The sequence below is a fragment of the Canis aureus genome, chromosome 2 (assembly GCF_053574225.1).
Source record: "Canis aureus isolate CA01 chromosome 2, VMU_Caureus_v.1.0, whole genome shotgun sequence".
NCBI lineage: Eukaryota > Metazoa > Chordata > Mammalia > Carnivora > Canidae > Canis > Canis aureus.
Genome location: NC_135612.1, coordinates 63,649,626 through 63,670,098, shown reverse-complemented (window position 1 = coordinate 63,670,098; position 20,473 = coordinate 63,649,626). Strand labels below are relative to the sequence as shown.

The 20,473-nt window shown below is 43.3% G+C and overlaps 1 protein-coding gene and 1 pseudogene across 2 annotated transcripts in view; both read right to left on the bottom strand.

Moving 5' to 3' along the window:
• The window catches only part of FAM184B (family with sequence similarity 184 member B), a 132,962-nt gene that overhangs the window by 81,019 nt on the left and 31,470 nt on the right, over nucleotides 1–20,473 (bottom strand). The window lies entirely within an intron of this gene.
• LOC144290828 (small ribosomal subunit protein eS4, X isoform-like) lies at nucleotides 9,812–10,737 on the bottom strand (annotated as a pseudogene).

The following is a 20,473-nucleotide window of genomic DNA, read 5'->3' as shown; positions in this document are numbered from 1 at the left end:
CAGAGGCTTTAAAGGTGTTTGTGTTTTTGCTTCCCCTCTTGTGCTTCTACACTCTGCCACTAGAAGAGTACGTGCAGGGCAGCCACAGTTCCAGAATGAGAGACACGTGGAATAGTCCAGACCCCAACTCAAAGCCTGGCCCTCTCCTGGCTCAGTCAAGCCCGGCAGAGAGTCGCTGAACAGCAGCCAATCTGAAATGAAATAAATCAGTTGTTGTAGGCCACAGAGATTTTAGGGTTGTTTATAACACAGCATTATTGCTGAAAAATACAAAGAGAGGGAGAGAAGTAAGCCAACTAGTACATTTAGAAGTATCTGAGGTGCTTTGCTAGCAGGCTGCAGGGGCTCAGGGAAAGGCACTGGAAGCAAGGATCACACTGCTCCAGTAACTCTCCTCCTTCTTTCTGGCACCATCATTAATGAGTCAGTCCTATCAATGTATAGTATAAATGTGCTGATTTTTATCATTAACAAAAATCCTTCTTAATCTCATTTTTCTGCACCCCTTTATAAAGACTTCTCAAGTGCTTTCTTTATATGTGTTGTCACTAATTCCCCACATCCTCTTCTCTCTTGAACCCTCTCCAATCAGGCTTTCAACCTGACCAACCCACAAAAACAACACCGTTTCACCAATGGTTTCCAAGTTGCTAAACAACAGACGATTCTTAGTCTCCTATGTTCACCTTTTCAGTAGCTTTTGATATAAGAAATCACTCCCTCCTCCTCAGAACAGTCTTCAGTTGGCTTCCAGAATACATCACCCTCTTCCTGACCACTGGCTGCTCCTCATCTGGCTAGTTTCTCTTTATATCTCATCCTTCAAATAGAGTTCTCAGACTCTCTTTCTCTACAAACATTCCCTTGGAATCTTATCCAACCTCATTACTCTTTGCATGCTTATTTGCTAATGATTCCCAAATTTGTATGTCTAGGCTGGGCCCATTAGCTGAATGTTAGACTCAGGTGTCCCATCCCTTACCAATATCTCCACTTGGATATCTAACATAAATCTCAAATTGAATTCTGGATTTTCCCCCTCAAAACCTGCTCTTCCCTCAATTTTCTCCAACCCCCTTCTTCCAGTTGCTTAGGTCAAATTTTGGAGTTGACCAACAAGTGCATGAAAAGACATTCAACACAACTTCACTGATCATTAGGGAAATGCAAATCAAAACTACAATGAGAGGGATGCCTGGGTGGCTCAGCAGTTGAGCATCTGCCTTTGGCTCAGGGCGTGGTCCTGGAGTCCCAGGATCAAGTCCCACATCAGGCTCCCTGCATGGAGCCTGCTTTTCTCTCTGCCTATGTCCCTGCCTCTCTTTCTGTGTCTCTCATGAAAAAATAAATAAAATCTTTAAAAAAATAAATAAAAGGTATAAAGTTTCAGTTTAGGAAGATAAAAAAGTTCTAGAGATAGTGGTAATGGTTGCACAATGTGAATCTACTTATTTTTATTTTATTTTATTTATTCATTTGACAGAGAGAGCAAGAGTACAAGCAGGGGAGCAACAGACCTCCCATGCGGTGCTCAATCCCAGGACCCTGGGATCATGATCTGAGCCAAAGGCAGACACCCAACCGACTGAGCCACCCAGACACCCCAGTGTGAATGTACTTAAATGCCACTGAACTATACATTTAAAAATGATAAATTTTATGTTATTTATATTTTACAACAATAAAAAATAGTTTAAAAATTTTGGAGTCATCCTTGGTTCAAATATGTGTCTCACATCCCATATCCTCAGCTAATCCTAAATCTGTTCACTTCTCACCATCTCATCCTCCCCTTAACCTGAGTCATGAGCACCTCCCATCTAAACCACTACAATGGCCTCCCAACCCTTGCTTCCACCTTTCCCCTACAGTCGGCTAAACGTCAGCCAAATCATGTCCCTCAAAACCCTCCCCTAACTCTCCAGCAAACACTCAGGAAAAGTCAGGGCCTTACAATAGGCAAAAGAGGGTTACAAGACCTGGCTCCCCATGATCTTCCTGAGCTTACTTCATCCTCTTTCTAGATCAGCCCACTTCCACTGCACTGAAATCCTTGCCATGACTCACTCATGCCAAATACATTTGCTCTGTATCTCCGCATACATCGTGGCCTTTTGAGGATTAGCCTTCTCCCATCAGACATCTATGGCTTTGGGCTCCTGCTCATCCACCACCTTATCAGCGACACCTGTCCTGATTACTCCAAATCCATGCCCGTATCTTTTCCTGCTTTATTTTTCTCCATGTCACCTTCATCTGATATAATATATATTTAACACGTTAATTTTTTTTATTTGCTTATTTGTCTCCCTCTCTAGAAAATGAATTGAATACAGGGATTTCTGTCTGTCAAGTCCACTACTACATCCCAGAACAGTGCCTGACATGTGCAAAGGACTCTGTAAATATTTGTTGAATGAAGGACATCTCTCTTTATCCTAGCAGAAAGGCATGAGCACAGAGGATTCTTGTGTTAAGTTTAAAAAGGTGAAGGGTTGTCAGTCAAGTGATCATAAAGGGCTAAGGAAAATACAGGTGGGGGGTTCTGGGAACAGGAGGAGCACAAAGGGTGACACAGAGTAGATTGGGAGGGGACAGGCAAGGGGAGCCCTCATGGGGAGGGGCGTTAGCAGAAAGGGGAGGACAGAGTGACACGATGCCGGACAGGCAGGCAGGGCTTGGACCCTCAAGGGTCCAGCATCCACGTCAAGGAGTCGAGACTGTCTTGTCTGCACAACACATGGTGATCACCCAGATTCCCATAGGGCCTTGCCCCAGAAAGCTTGGTGTGTAGGTCGTGGGGTGCCATGGGGGAATAGGGTGAGGTGGGGGGTGCAGGGCTTTGCACATTCAGTTGCTGAGTCCTCAGACCCTGAAAGCAGATGTGTGCTTGCTTCGGGGAACTACAGTTTATGTGTCTTGCGGGAAGCTTTTCTCAGAAGATTCTCCCTTTGGAATATGAGGAATAAAACACAAAACAACACACAAAGGGGGTGGAGAGAAAGAATCTACTAAGACCGCTTGAGATGGAATCAGACTTCTGCCTTTGGACCAGGTTGTACACCACTGGTTCTCTGGCTTCTCAGGCCTGCGAATTTAGTACTGAAACCTACAGCCCCAGCTCTCATGGGTCTCCCGCTTGCAGATGGGAGATCAGGGCACTTCTCAGCTTCCATAATCATGTAAACCAATTCCTTACAGGAAATTACCCATATATATGTTCGTTCATATATATGTTTCTCTGGAGAACCCTGACTAATACACTACATTTCATAAGTTTGGGGACCACTGCCCTGGCTTCAAGAGTAGAGTCCTGATGGGAGCAGAGAGAGGACTGCAGGAATCAAAAGGACAAGCTGGGGAGGAGGACAGGGAGGGGGTCGCAAAAGCTGGAACTAGAACTGGGGAGGGGAAGAAGTACCAGGAATAGTGGTAGGCCCAGTGACTCTCTGCACATAGAGTGGGGAGGAGGGATAAGAGTTCAGAGCGTTCTCCAGCTTGCATGACTGACGGGGTGTCCACGCCACCCCACCTCAGAAACATAGCATCCTGGAATGCCAGAACATGGAAAGTCTATGGCCGCTGTTCCTGACTCAAATGTCTGCACACTCAGGGGAGCCCCAGATTCCTGGCACCAAGTCAGAATAGAGGACTAGCCAGATCTTAAGAAGGAAGACCTGAATTTAGGTGCTGACATGCCCAGGAAGAACAGAGGTCATGTGGTTGCTGCCTTGGAAACAGAATGGAATAGGTCCCAAGCAAGGCTGGGCTCCTGCAGGCAAATGAGTTTGGGGTGGGTTTCTAGTTGGAGTCCTTGATGCTAGTTTAAAGTTTAAAATCTCACCATTACCCATCAAGGAGCCATTGCCAGGTACCTAGCTGCACATGGCTGGGCTGTGAGGCTTTGGCTTCTGAATCATTGAGGCCCACTGTCTTCCAAATCAATTTAGACTGAGAGCTGAAAAGTGAGGGCCGTCCCTCTGAAGGTTTTTATTTAGAGCCCCTCCTCTTCCTGGCTCAGGCTAGTGCTCCCACAGATGTAGGCCTGCCTGCCTTCCTGGGAGCTACACTGGTTGCAAAAGACTTGGGATCTGAAAAGGGACCGCCTTGTCTTGCAAATCTTGCAAATGACTTGCTTCAGCTTTTTGGAAAGCAAAGACTCCGGACAGCTCCCTTGGTTAGCCAATCTGCTCGATGGATACACATTTGTGTTAGTGATACTTTTTTCAGGATAAAACTAATACAAAGAAATCTTAAGATCGCCCACAGGAAATACTATAACAGAATGAGAGCCAAATTGGGGCATCAAAATCTATAACAATGCACGCAAATAAAATTGCGTGAGCTCAAAAGCAGAAATAGCAGCTCTTCAAGTTTACGTGTTTTGATTACGATTTTATAAATTTAAATTCTGAAAGCAGGCTTTGTGCGTATGTCTATATAGACACACATATCCATTCGCTCCACACAAATGATCTAACAATGAATGCTAATATTATTTTTACATAGCACTTTCCAGTTCACAAAGCAACTTTTAAAAGTAAACCCCACAGCATGGAAGATAAATATATTGAATTCCCATTCTAAATGACTTTTTATTTTCTCCACTGTTCTCCAGGGGGAAAAAAATCTCTAAGCATTTTCCAATCCATTTATTGTACCTTCTGCATAATCTTCAGCAAATGACATGTTTCTAGCTAAATATTCTTGTCCATATAACACCTTAACAAAACCCAAAGATCCATTTATGATACTCGGGTCACCTTTGCAAATTGTCTTCCCAGCCACAGCTGACTTTCTGTGCTTTGATCACATGAGCCTTGAGCACCGAAGCAAAGAGTGTGCCAGATGCTCTGTTCGACTCTCAGTTGGGATGATGGGTAGACACTGCTCACTTGACCCAGACATAAGAAATGGAGGAGCCATACTGGGTCAAGCCCACAGGCCAGACCATCTTTTGTTTCTGTTTCTGGCTTGTGTTATCAGAGAAAACAGAGTCTGTGACCACTCACCACAGCAGGGGCCTCAAAAAGTTAGAGTAGATTAAATTAAAATTAAAGATATAAAATTGAAGATGCAAGATGGTGTTTTATCTTTCTTTTTTAAATATTTATTTATTTTAGAGAGAAAGAGAGAGAAAGCGAGCAGGGCGAGAGGGAGAGAGAGAATCCTCAAGCAGACTCCACACTGAGCATGGAGCCCGATGTGGGGGCTCAATGCCAGGACCCTGAGATCAAGACCTGAGTTGAGGGATCCCTGGGTGGCGCAGCGGTTTGGCGCCTGCCTTTGGCCCAGGGCGTGATCCTGGAGACCCGGGATTGAATCCCACGTCGGGCTCCCGGTGCATGGAGCCTGCTTCTCCCTCTGCCTGTGTCTCTGCCTCTCTCTCTCTCTCTCTGTGACTATCATAAATAAAAAAAAAAAAAAAAAAAAAAAAAAGACCTGAGTTGAAACCTGAGTCAGGCACTCAACCCACTGAGCTACTCAGGTGCCCTGCAAGATGGTGTTTTAAAATCACACACATACTCACACACACACACACACACACACACACCAACAAAGAAAAGAGTCAATAATATACCAAAATATGACCAGGGTTATCTCTGGATGATAAAAAATGAAGGGCAATCAATTTTTCTTCTTTTTTCTCTTTTATTTGTTTTTGTGCATTCTCTATTTTTTTCTATGATGAGTGTGTACTTCAATTATAATCAGAAAAAAAATCTAGTTGTTTTTCTTTTATTTGAGGGCAGGGATAGACCACCGAACTGCTCTGCATCAGTGTCTGGGCCTGAGACACAAGCCCAAGAAAGAGAAATAGATCCTGACAAGGAAGAAATCAAGTTCTGAGGCCTCCCCCCAAGGGATCTGATTTCGACTTTGCTGCCTCCACCCGGCTGGTCTATTTTGGTCTGAACAGCCCAACGATAAATGTGTTGTCTTTTCCATTTCGGTCCCTAGTTCCACAGAGGAGAAGAATTTAAGAGACCCTTGTTGCTGCTGTGGGTGTAATGAGGTGTGAAAACCTTTTCCATCCAGGAGACAGGGAACCACAGGTCACAGACAAATAATGGCTACCATGTTGGGTGTAGCCCCTCTCTGCTTTCAGAGATGAACTCTTGAGGTCAACTTTGCATAAACCTCTTCTGGAAACAAATGCAACAACAATAGCAAGAGCATTTGGCTTTTGTAAACTTGAGGGCAAACTTGCTCTCTGTAGTGTTTCTACATTTCCAGAATAATTTCCCCCAAGCCACTCTCCTCTTTATCCCTTACTCACCAGAGTGTTCTTTCTAAATCTAAAAGCTGACTACATGACAATTCGACTTAATAATCTTTGGGGGCTCTTTATTACCCACAGTAGTGGCTCTCAACCTTTTTCTGTCCCAGTGTCCCTGAGGATTGGGCATGGTCTATGGGGGACACTCACAACTTATTCACCTTTGCGTCTGGGTGCCAAACCATGGTCCAGGCAACTAGCAGGCACACAGTAGGTCCTCAGTGAGATGCTGCTGAAGTAAACTAGCAGGGACTGTTACAAAGTACTGTATCCTTACCATCTAGCAGAATTCCTCGTCCAGAATTCGACAGAAGGTAAAGGAATGAATGAGTGAGTGAGAGAAAAGTGAATGAAGAACTCCATGTGACAAAGAGGGGACACCTTCAGATGTGATATATGCTAAGTGAAATTATGCAAAGCTGCCTTGGAAGAGAGGCACACAATTATTATCTCCAAGTCACTGGTGAAAAAATGCGATTTTACTCACTCAGATAATAAAGCTGGAAAATAACAGAGGGGCTCCTGGGTGGCTCAGTCAGTTAAGCATCAGCCTCTTGGTTTTGGCTCAGGTCATGATCTCAAGGTCTTGAGATCAAATCCCATGATGGGTTCTACACTCAGTGGGGAGTCTGCTTGCAATTCTTTCCCCCCCTCTCTCTTTCCCTCTCTGCTCCTCCCCCCACTCACTCTCTCTCTTTCTCTAGAATAAATAAGTTTTTTTAAAAAAGAAAAGAGTAGAAATTATTCTTTAGTAAACATTTAGTGAGAGCCTAATATGAGTCAGACCCTGAATCCAGCACTCTTTTCACTCAGTTCAAATCTGACAGCTGTCTGTGAGGTTACAAAAAAAAAAAAAACTACTAATAGAACATTCTGTGGGTGAACATCTGGGAGGTTGCCAAGGTGGGTTCTGAGAATAAAGTTAAGTATAAAATCATCTCTACTTTCACTGATGGTGACAGTCTTCCTTCTCTTGGTTGAGTTCCCTGAGCCAATCTTAAAGTCTGTCAGCATTAGAGGGCAAAAAATGTATTTATTACATACTCCTGAAAGTCCTTTCTTTGCTTTTAAAAGAGAAAGAAAGGCCCGGGGGTTATGGAATAATGCTTTCCTAGGATGTTTTGTTCTGATTCTTCTTGTCCAGTAAAAATATGTGAAACTCCCCTTTAAAATCTTTATGTTTTATAGGGTGCCTGGGTGGCTCAGTCAGTTGAGTGTCCTACTCTTGATTTCTGTTCAGGTCATGATCTCAGCATTGTGAGATCAAGCCCCATGTTGGGCTCCCTGCTGAGCATGTACCCTGCTTGAGATTCTCTCTCCTTTCCCTCTGCCCCTCCCCCTCTAAAACAAATTTTAAATAAATCTTATAAATAAATAAATGGAAAAAGGGGAGACAAGCTGTTTGCCAGTGCCTCAGGAAGTTAAAAGTGAGCTCTTGCCTTTCACTGAATCTATACCAGCTGTCTTCTGTACAGATTAGGAAGCAAGGCTCAGAGAGTTTAAGCAATGTTGCTTGCAATCTTCATCTCATTAGGGCAGAGATGAATCTAGAGCTTGTCCCTTGTCAGTCCAATATTCCTTTTTTCTAAATTGAGTCTTCAGATAAAATTGAAGAGGTTCCCGTCAAATTTCTAAGTTGTGCCACATAGACACAATGACCTTTAAAAAAATGATACCTGGTTGTGACATCACTCCCATGTAGAACAGAGGTTCAAAAGGACTCCATAAATGCCAAAAAAAGGTGAATATATTCACAGAATTTTAAGATTGTAAGCAAGATATCACCCAGACCATCTTCCTCATTTCATAAATAAGGCAAGAATGGCCCCCAGAGTCTACTGATTTCTACACAGTCACACAGTTAATGTGGAAGAGTCACAACTGGCTTTATCTCTTGATGTTCAGTGTTCCTTCCACCTAAACTTAAAGTCCCTCATGAGAAGGATCAGGGGTCTCAGAACACCTTAAAGGTGGAGCCCATAGGACTGACTCTGGAAACTCCACCTCTAGCTATCGGGCATTACCTACAAAGCCTGTTACTCTCTGATCTAGCCAACTCCAGATCAATAATCTGCATTTATAGAACTCTTCTTTCATCAAGAGCTGTGCTAGGGGTGAAGGGATGCAAAGATACAGAAGCCATGGTCCCTGCCATGGCAACCTACCATTTAGCAACAAATATGTAAACAATTAGTCATGAAGTGGTACAAAAATGACAGTGGTTGGATATAGCGCGGTGGCCACTTTATCTATTTTCCCAGAAAACATAATGCCCCCCACACTATCTGTGGTAGACTCTCTGCCAGAGGGGTGAGTAGGTATTCTCAGCTGAGTTGATGTTAGATCTCCATCCCTCTGATCAAAGTGATTGGCACAGGATGGGCATGTGATCCAAACAATGGCAAGCAAGGCCCTTCCTGGGATTTTATCCATTGTGGTGGGAGAGAATCTCTCCCTCCTCTGTTGGGTCTGAGGGTTGGAAGGATGTGAATTCAGAATGACCTGTGGCCTTGTTCTCCATCACATGGAAAAGGCCAATTAGTAAAAAAAAGAATGACTGCCACACAGACTTGTGCAGAGATACGAGTGGGAGAAAAGTTAAGGACATCTGTCTAACAACAGCTAATACGTAGGTCCTTGGATGTCCATCTTCCTCCTCTTCATCATCACCAGAATTGACATTTTCAGTGCTTAATTTTACATCAGGAACGGTGCCTACATAAATATCAGTACTTGACATCACCTCATTTAATAATGGTAATGATAGTAGTATTAACAAAATTATGAAGGTAATACTATGCTCCTTTTATAGAAGAGTACTAAGGAACAAAGAGGACAAATAATTTTCCATGGGTCACACAGTTAGGGAGAGAAATGGGCCATGAACTCAAACTTGTCTGACTCTAAAATCTTAGTTCTTTCTACTGTTACAGAAAGCCCTGAGGCCAAAGGCACTATACCCTAAATTAAGGCAGGCAGTCTGAATTTCTTGTGTAGTATTAGGATTCAAGTATCCACACCATTTGACACCCCCTCCCCGCCCCCAGGCTGGACTGACTCTAAGGTTGCTTCCTTTTCTGTGTTGATTTCTGGTGAATCTCTTCCCTAATTTGATTTCTCTGCCTCCCCCTGCCAGGATGGGTGGAAGTCCTCTCTCCAAACAGAGAAATCTCAAGCCCTGTGCCCCAGGACAGCTGCCCCACATTCTCTCTCTTTACTTTCCACTTCTATCCAAAGTAGAAGATCACCATTTCTGACACCCACACATCCCCACGGATATTCAATAGTTTGTCTTTATTGAGCATTTATTATGTGCCAGGCACTGTTCTAGGTTCTTGGGATACATCAGTGGACACAATATACAGAGATTACTACTCTCATGGAGTTGAATTCTAGTGGCTGGATGGTGAGACAATTAGGAGAAGATAGTCTAGCAGAGAGTAATGCAGGCCTCACCACACGTGCCCCTCAGTGAAATCACCCTTTTCTCCTGGATAATCCCCACCTGCTACTTTTTTTTTTGTACTGTATGATCTTTAATTAAGTAGAAAGACTTCCAATCCCATCACCCAGCAACCATTTTACCCACTGCTATTTGGCCACCAGTGTCTTGTCTCTTTCTTCAGCAATGGTGAGGAAGATATCCTTTCCACAGGGATGGAAAATCCATGGTTTGTTGCCTTTGCCAATGGCAAAAATGTTGGAGATTTGAGTGGCAAAGCTGTTGCCATTGGCTTCTTTCACATGAACTACATCAAAAGAACCAGGATGTCTCTCACTCTGTTTGTGATCACATCAATTCTTCACAGGTCAGCACCTCCAGTCACTATACACAGATTACCAGTGTCAAATTTGATGAAATCAGTAATCTCTCCGGTCTCCAATCCATCTGAATGATGTCATTCACCTTGATGAGGGGACCAAGATAGCAGATGGTGCGAGCATCATGAGTCACCAGATGAAGGATTCCTCTTATCCCCATAAGGATCTTTCTCACTTTGCACAACTTATACTTGGCCTCCTCAGGTGTAATCCAATGAACAGCAAAGTGACCCTCGGTGTCACAGATTAGACGGAAATTCTCCCCAGTCATCAAAGCTGATGACATCCATAAAACCAGCCGGGTAGGTTATATCAGTTCAGACTCTGACATCAATCTTAATAAAACGCTGCATACAGATCTTCTTTACTTCATCTCCTGTTAGGACATACTTAAGTCTGTTCCTCAGGAAAACGATGAGAGGGAGACATCCTCTCAGCTTGTGGGGACCAGTAGATGGGCAAAAGGCAAATACACCTGTCAGTTTATCCAGCATCCAATGCTTTGGAGCTGCTACACACTTCAGATGCTTCTTGGGACCATGAGTGATGGCTGCAGTAGGCACTAGCAGTAAAGAGTTGCTTTTTTTTTTTTTTTTAAGATTTTATTTATTTGAGAGAGAAAGAGCAAGCACAAGTGTGGGGGAGAGGCAGAGGAAGAGGGAGAAGCAGACTCCTCGCTGACCAGGAAGCCTGACTTGGGGCTCTATCTCAGGACTCTGAGATCACGACCTGAGCTGAAGGCAGACACTTAAGCCACTGAGGCACCCAGGTGCCTGCCCCTCAAACTCGCTTCTTGATGCCCTGATGCAGTCACATAGGTAGGAATTCAGAAGTCTCTTTGGTCCTTTGCTCCTCTGCTCAGGACACATCCACTGAGTTACTGAAGACTGAAGAGGCTACCCACAGGGACCCCCTCACGTCCATCCCTCCTCCTTTGGTTCCTCCTCCTAGTCCTGCCCTCAGGCCCCCATCATGCCAGCTGAGCGTCCCCACGCACAGCTCCATCTTTCCCTTCCAGCTTCCCTCCACACCACATACTGAATCACTGCCCCGGCACTGCCCCTGGGGCTCCCCACTGCCCACTGGATCAAATGATTCTCATCACGGCAGTCGAGGCTCCATACACCCAGCATCAAATCCTGCCACCTCCCCCTCAGACCCCAAAATACAGTGACACTGGGTTACACACTATATTCTACCATTCTACATACCTTCAAACCTCCTACTTTCAGTCACACCTCTTCCTCTGCCTGGAACGCCTTTCCTGCCATTCTCTCCCTCATGAAATCCCCCTCAACACGAAGTTCAAGATGTGATATCACCTGCCTTCCAAAAGCTTCTCCAGTGCCACCATGAGGAATTCATTCATTCACCCAAGAAATATCTACAGAGTCCCTAGGCCATTACCTGGCCACTGTAAGTTACTCTCTCGTAACCCAAGGACAGTTCTCTTCTGGTATGAAGACAGGGAAAAAGATGTGTCCTCTTATTGCGTCGCTTTCTTTTCTTACAGAAATTAGAATGTGTCACTTCCTTCTATATGCCCCCACAAGATCTGTCCATGTCCCTTTGCAGCCCCTATCACAGTGCATCATGTTCTGTGGCTGAGGCTATTTTTATTGGAAGATGCAGTCCTGTGCACGTAATCTTTCCACCCTGCTCGACTACATACCAGGGGGCCTTGGCCTGGAACACTTCCTTACCTAGAGATGAAAAGCTCACGCAGCCTGTGCCAGGCTTATTGGTTTGCGTGGAAATGTCTTTTTCCTTTTCAGGCTCAGTGTGTGCTCCTTTGCTCTGCTTAAGTGTGTGCACCAATGGCCTGTAGGCACACTCGCAGATTTCAGTATTTCAGACACCACAAGGGAGGAGGGGTCCTTCTATAGTTGTGCAATTGCCCTGTGTCAGCTGCTGGGCATTCATGAGCCAAAAGGGAGGCATGCACATGACTGCAGTACACCTTTCTCTCTCTCCATGTGAGGGAAGCATCATTCCACCCGGTGTGTTTTCCAGCAACTCTGATACCAATATGCAATGGACATAATGTTTGGACTTCTATGCCTGGTGGTTAGCATCATGATGACCCTTGCTACCCTCATGTAGTAGGAGTCTTCCTTTGGCACTGGTAACCAGGGCACAGTGCTCTGCTTGACAATTTTCCTATCCCAAGAATCTTCATTTTTAGCTGGTATCCTGCTAATATATCCATTTTCCAGATTTTTCTGTAGATAGTTATGGCCACATGGCTATGTTTTACTTAGCTCAATAAATGAAATATTACCAAGAGTATTATCAGGGCTTCCAGAAATCCTTCTTAAATGGAAGGGGATGCACCTATGGTCACCTCTCTCTTTCCAACAGTGTGGAAAGTGGTTGCCACTGCTGGAGTACCAACAATTGTCTTGAGCCATGAGGTGATGTTGAGGATGAAGCCTTGCAGCTGGCATGGCAGAGCAAAAAGATATAAAAGCATGGCTCCCTATAGCATGAAGCTTCCATCCCAACCTGTGACTATATCTCTGGTCCTCTTTCATGTAAGAGAGGAATAAACTTCTCATTTGTTTGGGTTTTTCTATTATATGTAGCCGGGCCTAATGCAAATAAAAAGTCCATCTGTCTTGCTCACATTTGTATTTCCTCCACCTTGCACAGAGTCTGGCACAAAAGAGATGTTCATGAGAAATACCGGACAAATCATAAATAAATGGGCATGTTTTAAATGGCCCACACCACAAAGATAATATAAACTGAATATTGTACATACATATGTAAAACATAAAGATTTTTATCATTCAGGGAATACTTTGGGGATAGCCAGGGATTTTTCACGGTAGCTGTTAAGACCCAGTTGAGTGCTGTTTACACTCTGCACTTCTTGAAATAACACATAATCTTGCTTTTGGAAGAGTCTGCCGTCAGGATGGCCTCATTGTTTGGGTCACAATAGGTAGACAAGGAAGAGTGGCAGCTGCCCAGCTGGAAGATGGCTGGGAGAGATGAGTGTTTTCATGATTATACTTATTTAATATTTATAAAAGATAACTATCATCAGGATCCAACCTCCAGGCTACCAAGTAACTTGTTTCATAAAGCTTCACGGCGGGTTATGTTTGTATCACATATTTCTTTTTCCATCATAGTAGTCTTCACTGTTGGCCCCATATGTAAAGCAAACTACAAAACCATATGGTCCTCTGTTCTGGATTTTTGTAGCTGGAGGGAATAAAGAGTCAACTCACTATTTTTCTTTAAAAATATACCTACTACCAATGTCTTTGAAGGAAAAAGAAAATATCATTAGTAAATGAAGTATATTTCTCCTTATGCACACATTACCCTTTCATTCCATTGTTTAGCAAACATTTTATAGAGGACCCTCTATATGCCAGGCACAGTTCTCAGTAATGGGGGTACAAAACACTTGAAACACACCCAAACACTTGTGCGCACAAAGCTAACATTTTAGTGTGAGAATCAGACAATAAATATGTCAAATAAGTAAAATAAAAAATTGTTAGTGATAACTGCTAAAGAAAAGCATAAAGCAAGGAAGGGATTTTAGAGGACTGTAGTTAAAATTTTACACAGCATGGTGAAATAAGGCTTCCCGAGAAAGTAACATTTGAGAGAAGGTATGATGAAAGGAAAAGCAAACAGTGCAGTGTCTAAGGGAAGAGCACTCCTGGCAGAGGTGCAAGGTTGTGTGCGGGCAAATAATCATCAGGAGGCTGGTATGGCTGGGGCAGAGTGAGCTATGGAGCATGTGCAGCAGGGGAGAGGTGCTGGGGCCAGGTCATGGAGGCCACACAGGTCATCAAAGAAGCTGGGATTTTATCCCCTAGGCAACGGAAGCCCTGAAGAGTTTTGAGGATGGTGACACGATCTGATGTACATTTTTATAATGATTACCTTGGCTCCTGTGTTGAGAACAGTGGAAGCAGGATTAGTCAGGATTTGTTTCTTTGGGGGCTCCAGACACTGCCTTTCACCTGCCATTCTACCTTCTTCATTCCTTCAGTGATCTTTTTCCCGAGGCCATTTCAGAATCATAAGCTATTCTGGGCTCCCACTGTCCCCATCAAAATGTATTTTTGGCTTCTTTAATCCCACTAGATAGTCAGCAACATATGCCATTGTGGCAAATTCAAACCCAAGAAGAGCAGAGTGAAGAACAGAAGCTTGTAGAGTCTTCATAGAGTAGTTAAAGTGGGCCTATAGTCTCCCCACTGTTTAGTCAGGACTTCTTCAGGTGAAAGTAAAACTAATCCAACTGTACTCCTTTTCTATTTTTGATAAATTACCACAGATTTAGCCACTTTATATAAGGTCTATATGTCAGAAGTCCAGGTATGGAGTGGCTGAATTCTTGCTTAGGGTCTCTAGGGCTGAATCAAAGTGCTGGCCAGCTGAGTTCCTGTCTGGAGGCACTGGGGAGAAATTTGTTTCCAAGCTAATTCAGGTTGTTGACATCACTCAGCTCCTTAAGGTTGTAGGACTGTCATCAGGGACTGCTCTCAGCTCCCAGAAGCCACCGCAGGCCTGAATACATGGCCCTTCTATCTCCCTCACTAAATTATTCTCACATTTCAGATCTCTCTGATTTCTCTCTAATCTCTAGACTTGGCTCTAAGGGCTCATGTGATTAGGTCAGGCTCACCCAGATAATCTCCCTACTTTACGGTTGGTTTATTTGGGAAGTTAATTACCATTGCAAAATGCCTTCACAGCAAAACCTGGATTAATGATTGACTAAATAACTGGGAGAAGGTGGGTGTATATCAGCGGCTAGGAATTTGGGGCCATCTTACAATTCTGCCTACTACACCAAGTAAAAGGGAACAACACACTGACCCATGTGTCTGGAAAAGACCTTTTGAGAGAGGGAGGCACTGTTGTGGGAGCCAGGCAGGGCCTTGGGGACTGACACTAGGACCCAATGCACCCTGATTCATGCATACTCTCTCTCCATTCACCCCTTAACTATGTTGGCTCCTGCTCATCTTCCTTCTGAAGAGCTGCTTTCCCCATATAACAGGAAAGACAGCCATCAACTGCTCTAGTTCCTGCTTTCACAGTTCTGCTATTCCAGCAGAAAGAGAATTTCTTTCTCCTAATGCTTGAATTGTTCAAATGTTCAGAAAAGGATCCCCCGTGGTCCCCCACCTAGGTCATATGCTATGGCTGGAATGGGAAATGCAGGATCAAGACTGAGACGCTTTCAGAGCCATTTGGAAAAGGAGAGGGATTTTCCAAAAGAGGGAAATGGAAGGTACACTGGACAGATAGACAAACAGATCCACTATGACTCTAGTCAGCCTCACTCTCTCCTGCAAAGACCTTAATTCTCCTCTGCATCTCTCCCATTCCTTTTCTTACCTGACTAGTCTTGTCTTCTCCATCTCTCAGGGGACTGAGATCTAGTTCTAGTAGCCACAAGATCAAGTTCAAACCTCCACCAGTTGGGGGTGTGGGACAGGGTAAGACAGTGAAGGAATAATGCCTTGTAGAATAATCTAGAAAGAATTCTAGACCAGAGAGTAGTCCTTGTCCTGTCACTGTGACATTGAACATGCCGTGTAGCCATGTGGGTCTGCCTCTCAGAACTTCCTTCCAGAGAACCTGATGTCACTTGGCAGCTTCCACCTTTCACATTTTTGGATTCACTCTGATATTCACATCAAGACAATGATCCCCCCCAAGCTGCTCTGAGCCAACAATCAAGCCCAATGGGATGCCAAGTCTGGGCTATTTCTGCCCAACACAAATTCCGTAATGTTTTGTCTTTTCGGGAGCTCTGTATTGGCCTGGTGAAGACCCTTTTAAAGCTATCCTGAAATCTGCTGGTTCTCCCACCCAATCCTGCCCCTTTCCCTCTCCTCTCACAGGTGTCAGGCCTGCAACACGTGGGGGTTCCCTATCTACTCCTTTTCCCTCTCTTTTTACCCTTCAGACATTTCTCCCACTAAATCTCTTGCACATCTAAATTGGTCTTGGTGTTCACTTTTTGGAGGATCCAAACTGATACTCATGTCCAGGCTCTATTTCTCTTCTGTAACACGAAGGGAATTAGAATGGATTTCTGGGATCCCTGATAGCTTTTAAGATTCTAGAAAGTTGAGATTCTAGAGAGTTACCTCTGTTTGATGAAAGAAGAGAAAGAGGGCTGGGCAACTAGATCTCTAATCCACAACTATTTGGGCCTCTGATCCTCGCTATGTTTAATTTTTATCACTATAAAGAACCTTCTTGTTGATAATATCTTATCAGGAAAGGTAAATAATTCTAGGCAATGTTTCAAACGGCTACAAAGAGTTTAGGGACTGGCTGAAAACTCTACACATGGCTTGAACCATGTGTATTAGCTATTTGCCTGAGCTAATAGTTCTTATACTTCAATGCATGGAAGAAGCAACTTATAAATGGCAGATTTTTAAACCCAACCCATAGAGAGCTTCACTCATGAGGAAGGTGGTGGCTCCTGGGAATGTGCTCCCTTTTTTAAATTTATTTATTTATTTATTTATTTATTTATTTATTTATTTATTTATTTATTTTTAAAGATTTTATTTATTTATTTGAAGAGAGAAAGAGACCATGAGCGGAGGGAGGAGCAAAGGGAGAGGGACAAACATACTCCATGCTGAGCAGAGAGCTTGATGCAGAAATTGATCCCACGACCCTGAGATCATAACCTGAGCTGAAATCAAGAGCCAGACATTTGACCAACTGAGTCCCCCAGGCACCCCAGCTCCCTTTTTTAAAAACCAAGCTCCCGGGATCCCTGGGTGGCGCAGCGGTTTGGCGCCTGCCTTTGGCCCAGGGCGCGATCCTGGAGACCCAGGATCGAATCCCACGTCGGGCTCCCGGTGCATGGAGCCTGCTTCTCCCTCTGCCTGTGTCTCTGCCTCTCTCTCTCTCTCTCTGTGACTATCATAAATAATAAATAAATAAAAAATAAAAAAAAAAAAAAAAAAAAAAAACCAAGCTCCCTAGTGACTCTGTTATTGGTAGTTTATAGAATAAATTCTCAGAAATGCAAACCTAAGTTAAAGTAAATTTACATTTTTTCCTTAAGTTTTATAGGAATTATTTACTGAGATCCTAAAGTGAGTTGTGGGAAGCCACATGGTATCATTAACTCTGCATGGTGAGGGGTGGGATGGACCAAGGTGATTTCTTATACATGGTGACATTTCAGCAGGTCATAAAAAGTGAGCAAGAATTTGTTCCCCAGGTGGTAATATGGTGAAACCACTTCCAGTATATTTAGATTAGCAGCTGGGGAGCTGAGGAATTCTGGAATTGGTTAGCAATGGAGGAATAGACCACAGGAAAGAGTGTGGATCCTCAGTTGTTGTTGTTGTTTTTTTAAGATTTTATTTATTTATTCATGAGAGGCACAGAGAGAATCAAAGATATAGGCAGAGGGAGAAGCAGGCTTCCTGCAGGGAACCCAATGTGGTACTCAATCCCATGACCTCAGGATCCTGTCCTGAGCCAAAGACAGATGCTCAACCACTGAGCCACTCAGGTGTCTCCGGTTCTATCTCAGTTACTGGTTTGGACCTTATTTTAGAGATCTGTGATACAGACAGAGAATGTCACTTCAGGAGTTTAGAGAGCAGCTCTCTCATCTAGATAAAATACAAAGTCAGCAATGAGTTGAGAAAGAGTCAGAAGTAGTAAAGGCTATTTTTCTTTCCTGGCATCACATGTGCTAGAACTTAGAATGGTGCTCATACAAAACTCTCTGTGAAGTTGCAGGATCTCTGCTCTCATTCCCTCAGTGGGCATTCTGGGGCATCTCACAGTGCCGGGAGGGAGTATCTAATTGGTTTTGGTCACCCTATCTGTCCCCCAAGGTTAACCTGGCTCAAAAGAGTCAACTCTCAGTGAGGATACCCTCAAAAGGGTTGTCCCTGGCAGAAAAAGAGATCAAGAACCTCTGGTCCACTGACAGTCCTCAGAGTTGACCCATAGTTGCTCTTGCATTTGATAAAGCTTAGTCTCTTACATTTGAATCATTTGTATAAAAAATGTATTAAAAAAGCATTTTGTTTCGGATGCCTGGGTGGCTCAGTGGTTGAATGTCTGCCTTTGGCTCAGGTCATGATCCCTGGGTCATGGGATCAAGTGCTGCATCATGCTCCCCACAGGGAGCTTGCTTCTCCCTCTGCCTATGTCTCTGCCTCTCTCTCTGTGTCTCTCATGAATAAATAAATAAATAATATCATTTAAAAAATCATTTTGTTTTTCATTATAAAAGTAGTACATGGTCAAGGTAAATCCAAAGAACCACATTTTTTTTTTAATGAGTAGTTCTCTTTTTTTAAAGATTTTATTTATTTATGAGAGATACAGAGAGGGAGAGAGAGAGAGAAGCAGAGACACAGGCAGAGGGAGAAGCAGGCTCCATGCAGGGAGCCTGACGTGGGACTTGATCCTGGGTCTCCGAGATCACGCCCTGAGCTGAAGGCGGCACTAAACCGCTGAGCCACCTGGGCTGCCCAGAACCACAATTTTTAAAAGCTACTCCCAATTAAAATATTTTTAAAGATTTATTTATTTATTTAAGAAAGAGAGACAGCATGAGTGGGGAGAGGAGCAGAGGGAAAGAGAGAGAAACAGAATCTGAAGCAGATTCCCCACTGAGCTTGAAGCCTGATGCAGGGCTTGATCTCACAACTCTGAGATCATTACCTGAGCCAAAATCAAGAGTTGGATGCTTAACCAAATGAGCTACCCAGGTACCCCAAAATATTCTTTAAAAAAAAGAGAACATATATCCTATAATCTGAGGGGGTTAAGGACCCTCTGAAGTGCATCTGTAAGCCTCTTGCTACTTATGGACCCTTATTCAGGAATCTCTGGGGTAAGGAAAAAGGAAGCCAGAAAAGAGAGATCAATAATTAAAATACTGGACACAGATCTAAAAATTAAATTCTTAGCACAACCTATATATTCTTCATTTGTTGCCCTGAACAGAATAAGCTTAAATAAACATGGCTGCATTACCTTAAAACAAATCAAAAGAAGAATAAAAGTCCCTTCTATCCCCACTTGAACAAAGAAATAGTCACACTCACATTCTGGTGTGTTTTCTGCCGGGTTACTTTTGTACTTAACTTTTTAAGGTATTTCATAATTATTATCATGTTATGTATTCAATTTCAGTTCCTCACGTTTTAATCTACCATTATAAGTGTTTTTTTTCTTCATAAAAATAAGTGTATTTTTCCTTTGTAGACATCATGCTTACTGTGGGCATGAAATTCCATCATAAATACCTCAATCCTATTTTATTGCTATATAGACCTATAATTGGAAGTTTAAGTTATTTCCAACATTTGTTTATAAATAAGGGTGCTTAAAATAAAGGCTTGCAAGAAGGCTTTTTTTTCATAGTTTGGATTTTTCCCTTCAAAGAATTTTTAGAAGTAGAATCTGAGGATGAGAGTAAGAGTAATCATATATATATACCATCAAACTGCTTGTGAAAGAGTGGTACCATTTCACACAGCCATTGGTCTGCTTCACCACACCCCCACCATCATCAAGTGTTCCCTCTTCTTTAATTTTTGCAAGTTTGTTCACAAAATATTATTGATATGCTTCCCATGGTCCTGTTTTAATTCCATGACTCTTGATTCCCAGCGATGCCCATCAGATATTTTTACAAACCAGTATCAGAGATGTGTAAAAAAACAAATGAGCTAGGACATTTTACAAATGTTCACTAAGGCAATTTTATTCTTTCAATTAATCATGCTTCACATTTTACTAGAGATGGGTTTATCAATCTCAGCACTACTGACATTTTGGGCTTTGTTGTGTGGATTGCCCTGTGCATTGCAGGAGGTTAAGCAGCATCCTTGGCCTTGACCCACTAAGATGCCAGTGGTTCTCTCCTCCCCCAACTCCATTATGACAACCAAAAATGGCCCCAGACATTACCAAATGTCCCCTGGGGGAGAAATAGCCCCTAACTGAGCTCCTTTCTCAGCTCGCGCTTAGAAAGGTGGTTTATCCCCCACCCGCCCCGTTTTGAAATGAAAAGGAATCCAAGAGCAAAATACCAACTTTAAGAAGCCTGTGCTCGCTTTTCAGGGCCCATACAGTTAGTAATTGATCAAATGAAGCATGAATGAAGCAAGTATAAGTCAACCGGAGAGATCCAGGTTGTTGCTGGTCGGCTAATGCTGTTGAAACCTCCCTTCCCAGCCCTTTTGGTTTCCATGAGCATCATCTCTAGAGTAGAGAAAAATATGCATATATTTTGGAAGATATAGATGAAGATAGACAAGGATCTGGGGGAAGCATGAAGATATAAAGAGGGAGAAGCATAACCCACATTTTGGAGATGGAATTCAG